We start from the raw sequence: 13,443 nt of genomic DNA on the forward strand, positions 1-13,443 counted from the left end.
TATATATATATATATATATATATATATATATTCTTTTCCTACTTATATTTTACGATTTTGTGTGCCCCTTTCACTAACATCTTATTTCAATTAGCGCTTAGCGGCGGAAAATTTTACTTATTTATAATATGTATATAGTAGATGATTTGTATGTTTACTTTTTCAAATTTTGAATTCTCTTGTTAAAATTCTTAATTCAATCATTGATTTCGATGGTCAATATCATTTATATAATGTTATATATTATTCGTTTAAATATTATGTTTGTTTTGATTGTTACTTAAATTATATTGTATAATATTGTTTAAATTGATCAAGCAATAATAAAAAATTTATTTTGTGTAATGACCGGCTTACTGGGATCGTGTTGTTACTTTAGTATTTTCTTTTCTTTTTGTCTTTACTTTTATTTGTTATCCTACCGTTTTTACAGTAATTTTACTCTTTATCATATTCTTTTATAGGTTTATTATTAAAATTATTTGATGTATAACATTATATAACGATGATAATGATGCAATTTATTTAAATGTTATATTTATTATAATATAATAGGATATAATATAACACAATACAATACAATATATTATGAAATAATAAAGTCACAACCATCCCAACAGAGTGTTACGATTGTGACGACATGTATAAAACTTCACTAAGAAAATGATAACATAATAAAGTCACAACCATCCTAATTTTTTTTATTTTGATAGCAAAAGCAACGATATTCTTTATTTATAGGGTTTAAGATCAAAATTGATTACTTTATGTAATATATATTAAGGATTATTTACATCATATTTATATATTAAGGACTAAATAGAATCAAAACTTATACATTAAAGATCATTTTGATCATTTTCTCAAACCCTACAAACCTATATTTACATATAATAACTAATAACATATGACATGTTTGATATATGAACTATCACTTACTCATTATTAGTTTATGTAAGCTTTTTCTTGATAAAAATTCTTCTATTATTAATTAGAGGTCTTAGATAGTCATAAAAATACAAATAAAAATAAATCTTAATAGATAATGTTTTCCTTTCCAATAAATATTAAACACAAATTCAAATTGATTGGAACTTCAAAAATAATACTCATACTTAGTGGGGGGAAAAAATTAGGAAATAACCTATAAAAGCTAAATATGTGTAGAATATCGAGCCAAGTCGAGTTGATTCATGTCTAACCTAATTGGTTATCATACCCAACTTTACCAAAACTCGAGTCACACCCAATCAAATTTCTATAATATTGAGCCTAGTTCAATTCTCATCGAACGTTGTCATATTATAATTATCGTTTAGAGTACACTTACATGGTCAACTTGAGCCGAGTTACTCAAAGTTTTTTGTCAAGTTAAGTTTGATCAAAATGTTAATCAGACTAAGCTTTAATCAAAACAAATGAGGCTAGTTCAATGCCCAGGTCTAAATATGGTAAAAACAATTCATGAAAAATTGAAAGAAGAAAAATCACACTAGAACAATTTATTCTTGAAAATAAATATAGTAAATGTGAAATTTTATTATTTCGCTTCTCGTTAGATATTTGATATTTGTATTAGAGCCCTAAGTAATCGATATGAATGTATTCATATCATGTAAGGAAACTGCTCTCTAATAAAAAAATTATCACTTCAATACTCGAATTCAAAATCTCAAATTAAAGTAAAAAAAAACTTATTCATCCACTATAAATTTATTATAAACAAAATAAATTATTTCATGAAAGGACTAGGTTTAAGAAATGATTACAGGCACATAATAATAATTGTGTGACAGCTAGGTGTAAATTTTATTTTATTTTTTGTCATTGTTTAATTTATTTATTTTTTCCAATTCATAATATTCCAAGTGAGGCATCACATGGGTGTTTGTTAGTCATAACTCATTTAAATGCTAAACAAATGGAAACACCAATTATTAAAATAAAACAATATAATAAGTAGGCCTTGTTTTATTAGTTTTGTTTCTAATAAAATTATTATCATTTTGGTATCTTTACATTTGACTATGATTTATGATTATAATAAAAAACAAAGTAATAACTATTTTAAGTGGTTTTTGGCGTTTAGTTAATTTTGGTATGAATATAAACGGCAGTTAGTCCTCTAATTTTTTTTAAAAATAAATCTACTAAATTTTCTCCTAATTATTTGAGTTCTTCCTCCGTCTTAAATGAATAATAATAAAATAGTATTTTTTTCACTCGGAACCTGTAGCTGCATTAGAATTCGAGTAAATTTGAATTTGTGACGTAAAGTTGGGAAGTCCCACATTGGAGGTAAAGTGTTCCTAACAAAGGCAACCACGTACTCAGAAAAACTCTAACTCGAGACATCTGGTAAAAATGAATAATATTGTGAAAATTTCAAGCAAACCTCTTACAAACTTAAAATGGAAAACTTGGGTCATTATGCTACTCACTCAAATGTTCCTTTTTAGTCCATATGTTAGTTTTTACTTATTCAGTTCGAATTTTACACGCCTTTTAAAAATAATAATTGACATGAGTATTTTATCAAAATATTCATATTAATTGATATTTATTCTTAAATTTTGGAAACAGATTTGATTAATAAGCAATTAATGTTAAGAGCAAAACATGAAAAATTATGTCCCTTTCTCTTTGATATGCTAAAAATGAAAATGTATATTTAATATAGTGGACAAGTAAAAGTGTACGGAGAAAATAAATCTTTATTTAGACATTGTGCAAATATAACTTTAAAAAAATTAAGTACTTTTTTTGGACAATGTTAAACTCGAGTTACTTTTTACCCATATATCTCTCAATCTCACGGACAAAATATTTGACTATCGTCTAACACTTATAATAACTTACATAATTTAAATTGTGATCTAACATTTTCTCAAGTTTATAAATTGCAAGAGAACAACAATAACATGTCTAGTTAGGGGTGATCGTTCGGTTTTCAATTTTAGAAAAGTGTGCACCATATATTAAACCAAACTAATTTGGTTCGGTTCGGTTTTTTCTACTTCTATTCGATTTAATTCGGTGTTTTTAAATCGGTTTTTCGGTGTGAATGAAAAATAATATAAGAATAAAGTATAAGATACTTAGAAATTTAAAAGTATGTTAAGGAATGATGCGTATCACCGTGGAACACTTATTGTGCTAACTAAAAGACTATATTTGTCTTTATCAAGAACATTGTGCCTCCAACTATTTCTCGAGAAAAACAAGTACGAAGACGGTTCCTTTACATAATGTACATTGGTAGAAATATGTTTGAGTTTCTCTTGGAAATTAATATTTGAAGTTAACTATTGATTTGTACATTTGTTTACATTGATTTGTTCATGAATGATTTAATTGTTAGTTGATTTTTTTAATTTTTAGTCAAGAGAATGCGTGCGCACACACACACACACATATATATATAATTTAATTTATTTATTTTTAAATAAAAGTTCGGTTCTTCGGTGCACTGAAGTTTTGAGACCCTTATACCGAACCGAACTTCCAAAAAAATACACCGACACCGAACCGAAAAACTGAAGAACCGAAATCGAAGAACCAAATTAGTTCGGTTCGGTTCGGTTTTTCGATTTTCCGGTATTTATGTCCACCCCGATGTCTAGTGAAATTCACAAGTGAATATGAGAATGTTAGAATGTACGCAGACCTTACCTCTACCTCATGGAGGTGGAGAGGTTGTTTTCAGAAGATCTTCGACATGTGTGCAAATCAAAGTAGGTATGAAATAGGAAAAAACATCAATAAAGAAAATATAGGAACTAATTAACGGAAACAACAACCTAAAAATAGGGTGATAACTGAAATACGATAAACAACCAATAATGATAGAAATCAAAAGCAGTACATTGCACAAATAGGGCTAATACTACGACAAGCAACATTTCATTACCTACTAACCTTCTACCTTAACCTCATCACCCCCTACAAATTGCAAGATGAATAAAAATATAATAATTTACCAAACAAAAATGTTCCAAAAAGGGATAATCAATGAAAAAATTATGAGCAAATTGTACTTTTTTCTCTTCATTTAACATCATAAATATGGATCCCTATCTAAATAAAGTGGGCCAGAGTCCAGTAACAGATCAGTTCAAAGAAGAAAAGACCCAATTCCCACTGCAGGCCCATTTTGATAAGAGATCCAGTCCAACATACTATCTGATGTAGCGGTTTTGGCTCTCTTATACTTTTTAAGAAATTATAAAACATAGTGATATTATGTATAGAAAATATACAAGATATACATATTTTTGTATCTAAAATCTTTAGTAGTGAGCACTTTCTCAATAGAGACAACAACAAATATACATTTGACATATATACACTATATTTTTAGATGTTGGTTGCCCCATGCATACAATATACAATTTACATACATTTTTTATACAGTTGATCTGCATATATAGTTTGAAAATACATGTATTGAATCTAGTTGACTGTATATATAGTTGATGTCTTCATATACATCCCGTACATACACATACATATACAATTAAAATCAAATACCGTATGTGAATAAAAGAATTAATATAAGTCCCAATCTATACGAAACATATTATTATATGTATACACACGCTAATACTGCTACTTATGAATTTTTCTTTGTATAATATGACCACATTATTTTAATAGTCATTAGTCTAATAATAATTAGTTATTATAATGTCGAAGATTTTTTCCAACTTCTAGTCTTCTACTTTGACGTCTATGTTTTCTACAATTTATTAGATAGGGCTCATCTGGAACAAAATGTAACTGGCCCAACACAATTTGTTCAGGTTACAATTGTAGAATAAATGACATTTAATATGCAAATAAATATTTTTCAAATAACTTAAAATTGCGCTATACAATATTTGATTGTAACTTAATGTGTATATGTCTAGGGCCGTTCAAAACCGATAATCCAAATTGAAAAAAAGTTGTTGTTTTATGGTTTTGATTTATTTTTTTGTTATCGGGTTATTGGTTCTTAACGGTTTGAGGTTTTTTCTTAACGGGTTGACCGATAACCCGATATTAAATTAAATAATTATATTTATACCATTTTGTATATAAAATCCTTGACTTAGCGTTTGGTTTCCTACTTTTATTTTTGGTTGTCTCAAACTCTTGGTTATTCTACAATATAAAAGTGTTTGCTTTTGAGCAAGATGTAACTTATGAACTCATGTGCATGGTTCATTTGGTTTGTCACCTAATTTCTAAGTGATTTTCAATGATTTTTTTGGTGTCAAATCTTAACGGTTAAACCGATAACCGAACCGATAGCGATCAATAATCGATAAATCAATAACCGATAAGTCAATATCTTAATGGTTCTATAATGGTTTAGCATCTCTACAAACCGATAACCAATAAATCAAACCGATAAACTTCAAAACCGAACCGAACCGACCGTGAGAGAAGATGGTTAGAGTTGCTCAAGGACTACGACATGAGTATCCTCTATCACCCAGGTAAGGCTAATGTTGTTGCTAATGCTTTGAGTAGGTTATCTATGGGAAGTACTTCCCATGTTGAGGAAGGCATGAAAGAACAATCTAAGGAAGTTAATAGTTTTTAGATATACAAATATATGTTTTAAGTGTATATTTGTTATAAATTGTAAAATATCACTATGCTATGTAATTTTGTCGTATGTGGGCCCAAATCTTTAATTCGAGTATTTTTCATAGAAAAAGACGATGAATAACGAACCATAGTAAAAGGGAAGAATGGTTGTCATTTTTTTTTAATGCTTGTAAGATGAAGGGAGTGTTTATTCAAGAGCGTTTTACCTTTATATGAAATTTCAAAATACGATGTTGAATTTGAATTTAATTAAGTTTCAGTACACATATCAAATATATGAAGGTCAATGTTTTTAATTCAATAATTTGAATTGAGATATTAGAAATAAATAAAAACAAAGAGACCCATATTTCATTTATTGGATCCTTGTCGTGGATCCCTTATGATGTTTGACTAGAATACACTAACATAAAGGATGTCCATGTCCATTTCCATGTGCAACCTCAACCTAAGTCCTCTCATTTTTTAATTTATTTATATGTGTTAGTTACGAATTCATGTAAATTCAAAAAAAAAAAATCTAACTTTTATATATGTGTGAAATTTATCAAATATTTATTATGATACTAATTATTGTTATAATAATAAATTTGAGACCGTTACAAGAATTTATTAAGTTTGAATCTTGTTTTTGTCTCTGGACTTCAGATAAATCGGATAGTGAACTTTAGAAATCTAATAAGAAGATCGAACAAAATACAAATGTAACACTTGAGATTTGAACCTCCTAAAGTAATTTTTGTTAGTGATCTATATTCGAAAATTAAATGTGAAAACTTAAATAGAAACAAAACTAGAAATGGAGAAGAGTAAGAATAAATTCTAGTTTACTATATTTATTGTGTATTCTCAAGAATTTTAATCTCATCTTAGTATTTGAAGTATAAGACGGAAGGATATGTATTTGTATTAAAGAATGAATTCAAAACGAAGAGACATAACTTTTTCTTATAGCGTCTCGCAAAAGCTATCAATTACACCATTTGATTCGATCTGAAGTCGAAATCAAATTGAGTCACAATAAAAACGCAAGAGAAGACTCTCTTTTTAATTAAAATTATTATACAAAGTACATTAATCTTACTCAGTCTCACCAATAAGAAATAAAGTTCCTTTATAAAAGTATTAATAAAAAAAAAACTTTTCATTTCTCTCCTTTTTTATATCTTTCATTTTTCATTCATCAGTCAAAATCCATCCCTTTTGAGTCACATGTAATTTGTCCATATATACACAGACAAGAAAAGAACAAAAAGAAAATATTATTTTAACACTATAATTTTCAAACAAAATATTTTCAATTGAAGGGGATAATTCATGCGGTGAGACAACCAAAGATTATAATAAAAAAGTAGAGATTTCAGATTTGAGTTATGTGTATGAAGTTATATTCAGAAAACTTTTTATTCTTTAAAATGAGAATTTTTTATGAGAATTTAGATTAGCAGGTCAAAATTGATACTCGCCACGGAATATGAAAAAACTAAAGAATATAAATTTATCTTTAACAAATTCCGATAAACATGGCTTTTCTTTAATTATCTTCTTCCTTTAGCTAATTTTCGTATCATTAAAAAAAATGTAATACAAGAAAATTATAGTTACAAAAGTCCATTGGGTGGTTAGATTAGACAAACTAAATTAAAAAGCTTAAGGTGTTTCTTGTCGGTTTAATATTAATTAATCCTTCACGTAGAACTCAATTTGCATTTCATTAATTAAAAAAAGAAATATTATGTGCATCGAATGAGGTTGTTCCTTTTTTAATTAGAAGTTTCGATTCGATTCATTAGGAAGTGCTTTCCCTCGAATAAAGCGTGCGCTCGAAGAAAAAAAACAAACAAAACAAAAAACAATTAAAAAATAGCACATGTGAATCACTATCATAGTAAATGTTTGAAATTAAATTTGTTTGGAGAAGAAAATGAAGTTGTTTGGAGAAATAGAACAAGTTGTTCTATTATATTATTTTAAGCTATTTTTGCTTTTGTATTTCTTATTCAATTACGCGTTTTACTTTTGAAAATGAAACAATTTTGAATCCCAAAATAAATGTTCGAAACTTTTCCTCCAAAATAAATCACTTTTTTTTTCAATATAGGTAATTGAACTTATTTTGAGTTTGACTTATTTTAATTTGTGTCATAAAATCACACTTTGAGAGTGAAACATTTTTTATTAAAGGTGATTTCATTCTCGCAACTCGAACCTGAAATCTTTACTAAAATAAATAAGCAAAACACTTACCATCCACCATAATCTTTTCGCTCCTTATTGTAATATACTGTATATAAGTATTTCTATTCTTCTGTTGATATAATTTAAATGATTCTATTTGTTAGTTATGGGCAACTGTGTTGTCTGCAAAACAACAAAAAATATTTATTACTGTTTTTTTTAAAAATAAAATAAATATTTATAAAAAATATTTTTCTTCGTATCAAACACACCTCCACGAGATTGGGTTTGTGTGTATAAATTATTTTTGGGAGTGTCTATTCTACCTGACCACGGGATGCAAATCGAGTCCTGAAGTCCTCTCCTTACAATCAAGTGGCTTGCAGCTCCTCATTTCTTAATTTACAGGGCATAGGAGGTCAAATTCTAGTTATTGTGAAAGTTATTGAATGAATCTATTTTATTCTAATTTGATCTAAAAAAATAAAATCACGTTATATAGGAATTGAACCTGTAAATTGCGATATTAGATTTTGGAGACCCACGTTCGACCAAACCGAAATAAAGGTTATGAAATAAAAGAGAAGATTAATGCAGATACAAAACAAACACAATATCCATCTCCTATAGATTAATAAAAATCTTCAAATTTCTTAAATTCTCAAATAATTGTCCTTTGCAGATATCTATACATATTTTATTACTGTTTTTTTTCTTAAAAAATAAAATAATATAATTATGTATATGTAGATTAGATGTAAGCAAAAGGGAAACAATGGAGAGAGCACAAACTTTTGTTCTCCACTCATCCACTTGATAGCACTAGTACTAGTTATAATTGATGGCAATTGGTACTAGTTCTTTAGAGGTACTACTATTATAATGACTGCGATGCAACAGTGAGATTGTTTCTTTTTTTAACTAGATCGAAAGTCTTGATTTTAAGATTTTAAGTATAAAAATATTTTAATAATGCAACATATGAGACTGCTTAAATAGATTAGAAGTCTTGATTTTGAATCTTAAGTATAAAAATATCTTTGATATGAAACAGACATTATTCTGAATGAATTATATGTCGTGCGAATTTAAACTAATTAAACTCCAATACTAACCCGAGTCAATCAAGAAAAAACAACAAAATAAGGGTTTACTTCAATGTCATTTCTGCTATTATCAAGTGGCCATCCAAACCAGTGGGTGAAACTTATTATTGATGACAATTGGTACAAATTCTTTTGGTTGTAACTATCCAATTGTACCTAAAAAAACAACAACAATATACCAAGAAAAAAAAAATCATTTGGATGTTCAACTCACTTATTTATTATTGTTTCACAAATACAATTTAGTTTTCAATTTTATTACTAGTGGTAATTGTAACCGTTCAATTCCTTAGTGATATTGTTCACGTTTGACATAGTTCTGCACGATTTTAAAAGTTTATTTTAAATTTAAACCTGCACAATTTTAAAACATATTATTAAGGTCTAAAAAAAACTTTGTTTCCTAATGTGTCAACATTTATCCATGTTTTGCCGATGTGATTTATTTACTTGGGATGCCACATAGACCATCTTTAAAGACTTTTAGTCTAAACTCATTTGAACGCTAAATTTTGATCTATCACCGTCCAAGAATATTGCATACAAAATAACACTAATATCATTTATAATAAGCTCAACCCACCAATAATATTATCTGTCTTAAACTTTATGACAACACAATTTTAAAGCACGTTACTAAAGTATAAAACTTATTTTCTTATAGGAAAAAAGGGTTTGAAAAATACTCAAACTTTAGTCTTACAATATCAAACTTTATGAAGGACCTTTTACCCCCATGCACTATTTAATATTGTATCTTAAAGGTATATATGTGCCCACGTGGACACGTTACTATTTATAATTATGCAATATTTATGATGTCCACATGGACACATATATACCTTTAAAATACACTATTAAATTGTGCAGGGTGATAAAAGGTCCTTTCCAAAATTTGGTATCGTTACAGCAATTTCAATCAAAGTTCAAATATATTTTAGACCTTTTTCCTATCTTATATGAACAACACTTTTTTCATACTTTTTATATGTGATATTTGCCTATAATATCACAATAACATATATGCGAAAAAATAAAATAAAAAATTATAAATACAAATTAGGAATAAAACCTTACACTCGTGTGGGCACACATCCCTAATATGGGACCTAGTCTATTTTGTTCACATTTCTCCATCTTCATGTCCTCAAGAAATTATTTATGATAAATATAAAAAAAAAATACTAATCACATACGATATTTACACTAAATCAATAACAATATGATATTATTCTTTCATACATATAATTTTTCATTACTTAACCACTATTTAGTGATGTTTTTTCTACTTTAGTTATATAGTCGTTTTGATCAAATTTTCAAAATATATTTGTTTTTGGGAAATGTTCTTTGTTATTTCTTGAGACTTGAGAGTAAGAAATAGTAATGCTTGACTAGTCTATTTGAAAATGACTTTTATCAATATTAAAATAATATTTTGTGTTTGACCAACATTTCAACATATTTTTGAAAAAGAAAACTATTTTTTAAAACTGTTTCTACTCTTACTTAAATACACTTACTTTTTTCCTTGAAAACTTGGCCAAATACATTTTTTTTAAAAAATAATATCTTTTTGAAATAAAAAACACTTTTAACTTTGGCCAAAACACACTATTGGTCACTTTTAAAGTCAACAATTTGGTTCAATTTAATAACTCATTATTAGTACTATATTATCCAAATGCCCTTTCACTCATATCCCACCATTGAGTCTGCAATTTTTTCCACAAAAAAAATACATACAAATATTCCGTCTCAAAATAAGTATTATTTTAATAAAAAAAATATTGTCCTAGATTAAATAACATTAGAAATTCAAGATGAAAATTAGGAGTATATTTTTTTAACTATCCTTTTATACTCCATCTTCTTAAATATAGTATTTAATTTTTAATAAACTATATAATGTATTTATTGATATTTTTTTATCAAGATAACACTAATAACCAGGCAAACAAAGAATACAATAATATAAAGACAAATATATATAACTCCAAAAAAAATATCATAACATCATTATGCAGTAAACTTTTCCATCATTTTGGGGGCCTTTTTGTTGAAAAACATTATCCATGATAATTCATTAACAATTTTTTGTGGTGCGTATTGTGTTATACCCCATCAAACGTACGTAATTTGAAAAAAATTGAAAGATGATTTGACAATATCATCGGAGTAGTTATACTTTGAGTGTGTACATGTATAATATCTCGCAAATTACATAGAAGATATAAATCGCACTAGACAAATTAAATCCGAAGTGACGAGCCCGATTGAGAAGACGTTGACAGAGGGAGTCGATCCATATTCCCTCACTTCCCTAATGGAGTCATCCTTATGAGCACAATTTATTTAATACAAATAATGGATAAAATAATTTTAGACAAGTTAATATTGATAATCAAATATAAAATAGAATAATTTGTATTTTTCAATCGAAATTATTATTCGTATTCCATTAACCAAACGATGGAAGTACATACAACAATTATAATGGTTTACCCACAAAACTAAAGGTATAGGACCAACTCTACTTTAACTTCATTGTCCTATTTGTCCATGGATGGCCTTTGCCATCAATGTGTGAAACTCTCAATTGATGGAAATTATTGTACTAATTCATGTGGTTGTAAACAGGGAAATTTACAGAAATCCTATTACTTTACGAGTTTTATTAAATTTTAATGTGTTCAAATACATCTAGATATATGTATTTCAGGATACATGAGATTAAAATTAGATGTAATTTGTTTTAGCACACTATATCCAAGTGTGTATCTGGTATGATTCACATATATTTGGGATACACGACTATCTCGTTCACCCTCATTCCCATTTCGCTCGCCTTTCTCCTATTTTAATTACTTAATAGCAAAAATACATGTATCTAAATGTGTCTTCCTTAGTATATGATAACAAATTCTTAATTAATTGTAAGATACATAATTATTTAAAGGGTGTATATCTAATAATCAATCGAACCTTAAAATAGATCACATGAAAATTCCAAAAAAGGAAAAGAAGTAGGATAGTATGGGAGGTCATTTCTACACTTATATGGGTTCCCAATCCAGTTTTTTGGTTAAAAAAATAATTAAAAAAGTTATATTTTATTTTTTAAATATACCTTAGAAAAATGAAAATAAAAATAATTCTAATAGAAGTAAAGAAAATAAATTTTATAATAAAATGATATCATTTTATATTGATCATCTCATTTTCATCCTTCGACACGCCTTACCTTCGACCCCACATCGGAATTATTGATTAGTATTGGGATAATTAAGTTATCTCTATCAGAGGTAAAAATAATAATATAAAAATTAATCATCTTGAAATAAAACAATATAAATGACCAAAATTCTCATGCGTTCCCTCAAAATCCTTTTCTATTAAAAAAATAATAAAGTGGAGGGAGCATTTTTGTAAATAAAAAATATATATTTAGAAATCGTGCAATGCGTGTATTATGTAATTATTATTGAACATGCAATTTACTTGGAATTTTTTTTTAAATTTTATGAATAAAAAGTGAATTTTCTCCTAAAATTGATGTTAACTAGTTTTTAGACCTTGAATTTTTTCTTTTAAGGATAGATAGATTTTCAAAATCGGATCCAAAATCTTTAACTAAACACTAGTTTGATTACCTTTTAAATTAGCTCATTTTCAAATCTTGAGTTTAAATATATATATCGAAAGAGTTTTATGATCAACATGAAATATATATAGTTCATACACATAATAATCACTTAATTAAAATGGTTAAGTGTATATATAATTACACTTTAACTTATGGAGTAGTAACTATCATAGAATTATATTTCTTGTTTAAAAGTAAATTTGAAGTAGTAACGTTTGTTAGGAAATTGTTTCCTTTCACAAAACCTTTTTTTGAAAAAAAGTATTCCCAACAAACACTTTTCAGAAAGTTGGGCAAAAGTTTGTTAAAAGTCCAAACACAAACCAATATGTGAGAGCAAGGATGATTGAAGACAGCTATTAAAAAATCAACGGTAAATCTTTTTTCATTCTTAATAAAAAAAAGTAAGTCCGAGTCTTAATAATAGAATCACTTTATGATAAAAAATATTTTACCTTTAAAGTAAGATTTTTTTTGCACAAAATCTGAATTAATCAGACTAAAAAATAAATATTAAATTCAAGATAAAAATACATATTAAAAGGAAGACGATAGAAGCAAGTCACTAGCTAACGTATGTCACGTTTAAATTGCTTCGGGGACTCCCTTTAAACTTTGTAGCCTTAGTATTACTAATTTAGGTTCTCTATTTTCTTATTTGGTGTTCGATATTCATATCGAAACGAATTGTTTTATCAAAAGTTTATGTTGGTTACCAATTTAAATTCAATAAATAATGTTGGTGCTTAGTTTAAACACATTGTGCATGATTCATGAATAATGCATATATATTTTGACTTAGCATGACAAGGTAAGTTTAATGGATCATTTAAGGATGTAATGCAGTTGATGATGTTGCTTTTTTCTTAATCAAATGTTTTGATTTTGAGTTGTAGATATAAAAAATTTCTTTGT

Source organism: Solanum tuberosum, unplaced genomic scaffold, assembly GCF_000226075.1.
Source record: "Solanum tuberosum cultivar DM 1-3 516 R44 unplaced genomic scaffold, SolTub_3.0 scf00202, whole genome shotgun sequence".
Lineage (NCBI taxonomy): Eukaryota > Viridiplantae > Streptophyta > Magnoliopsida > Solanales > Solanaceae > Solanum > Solanum tuberosum.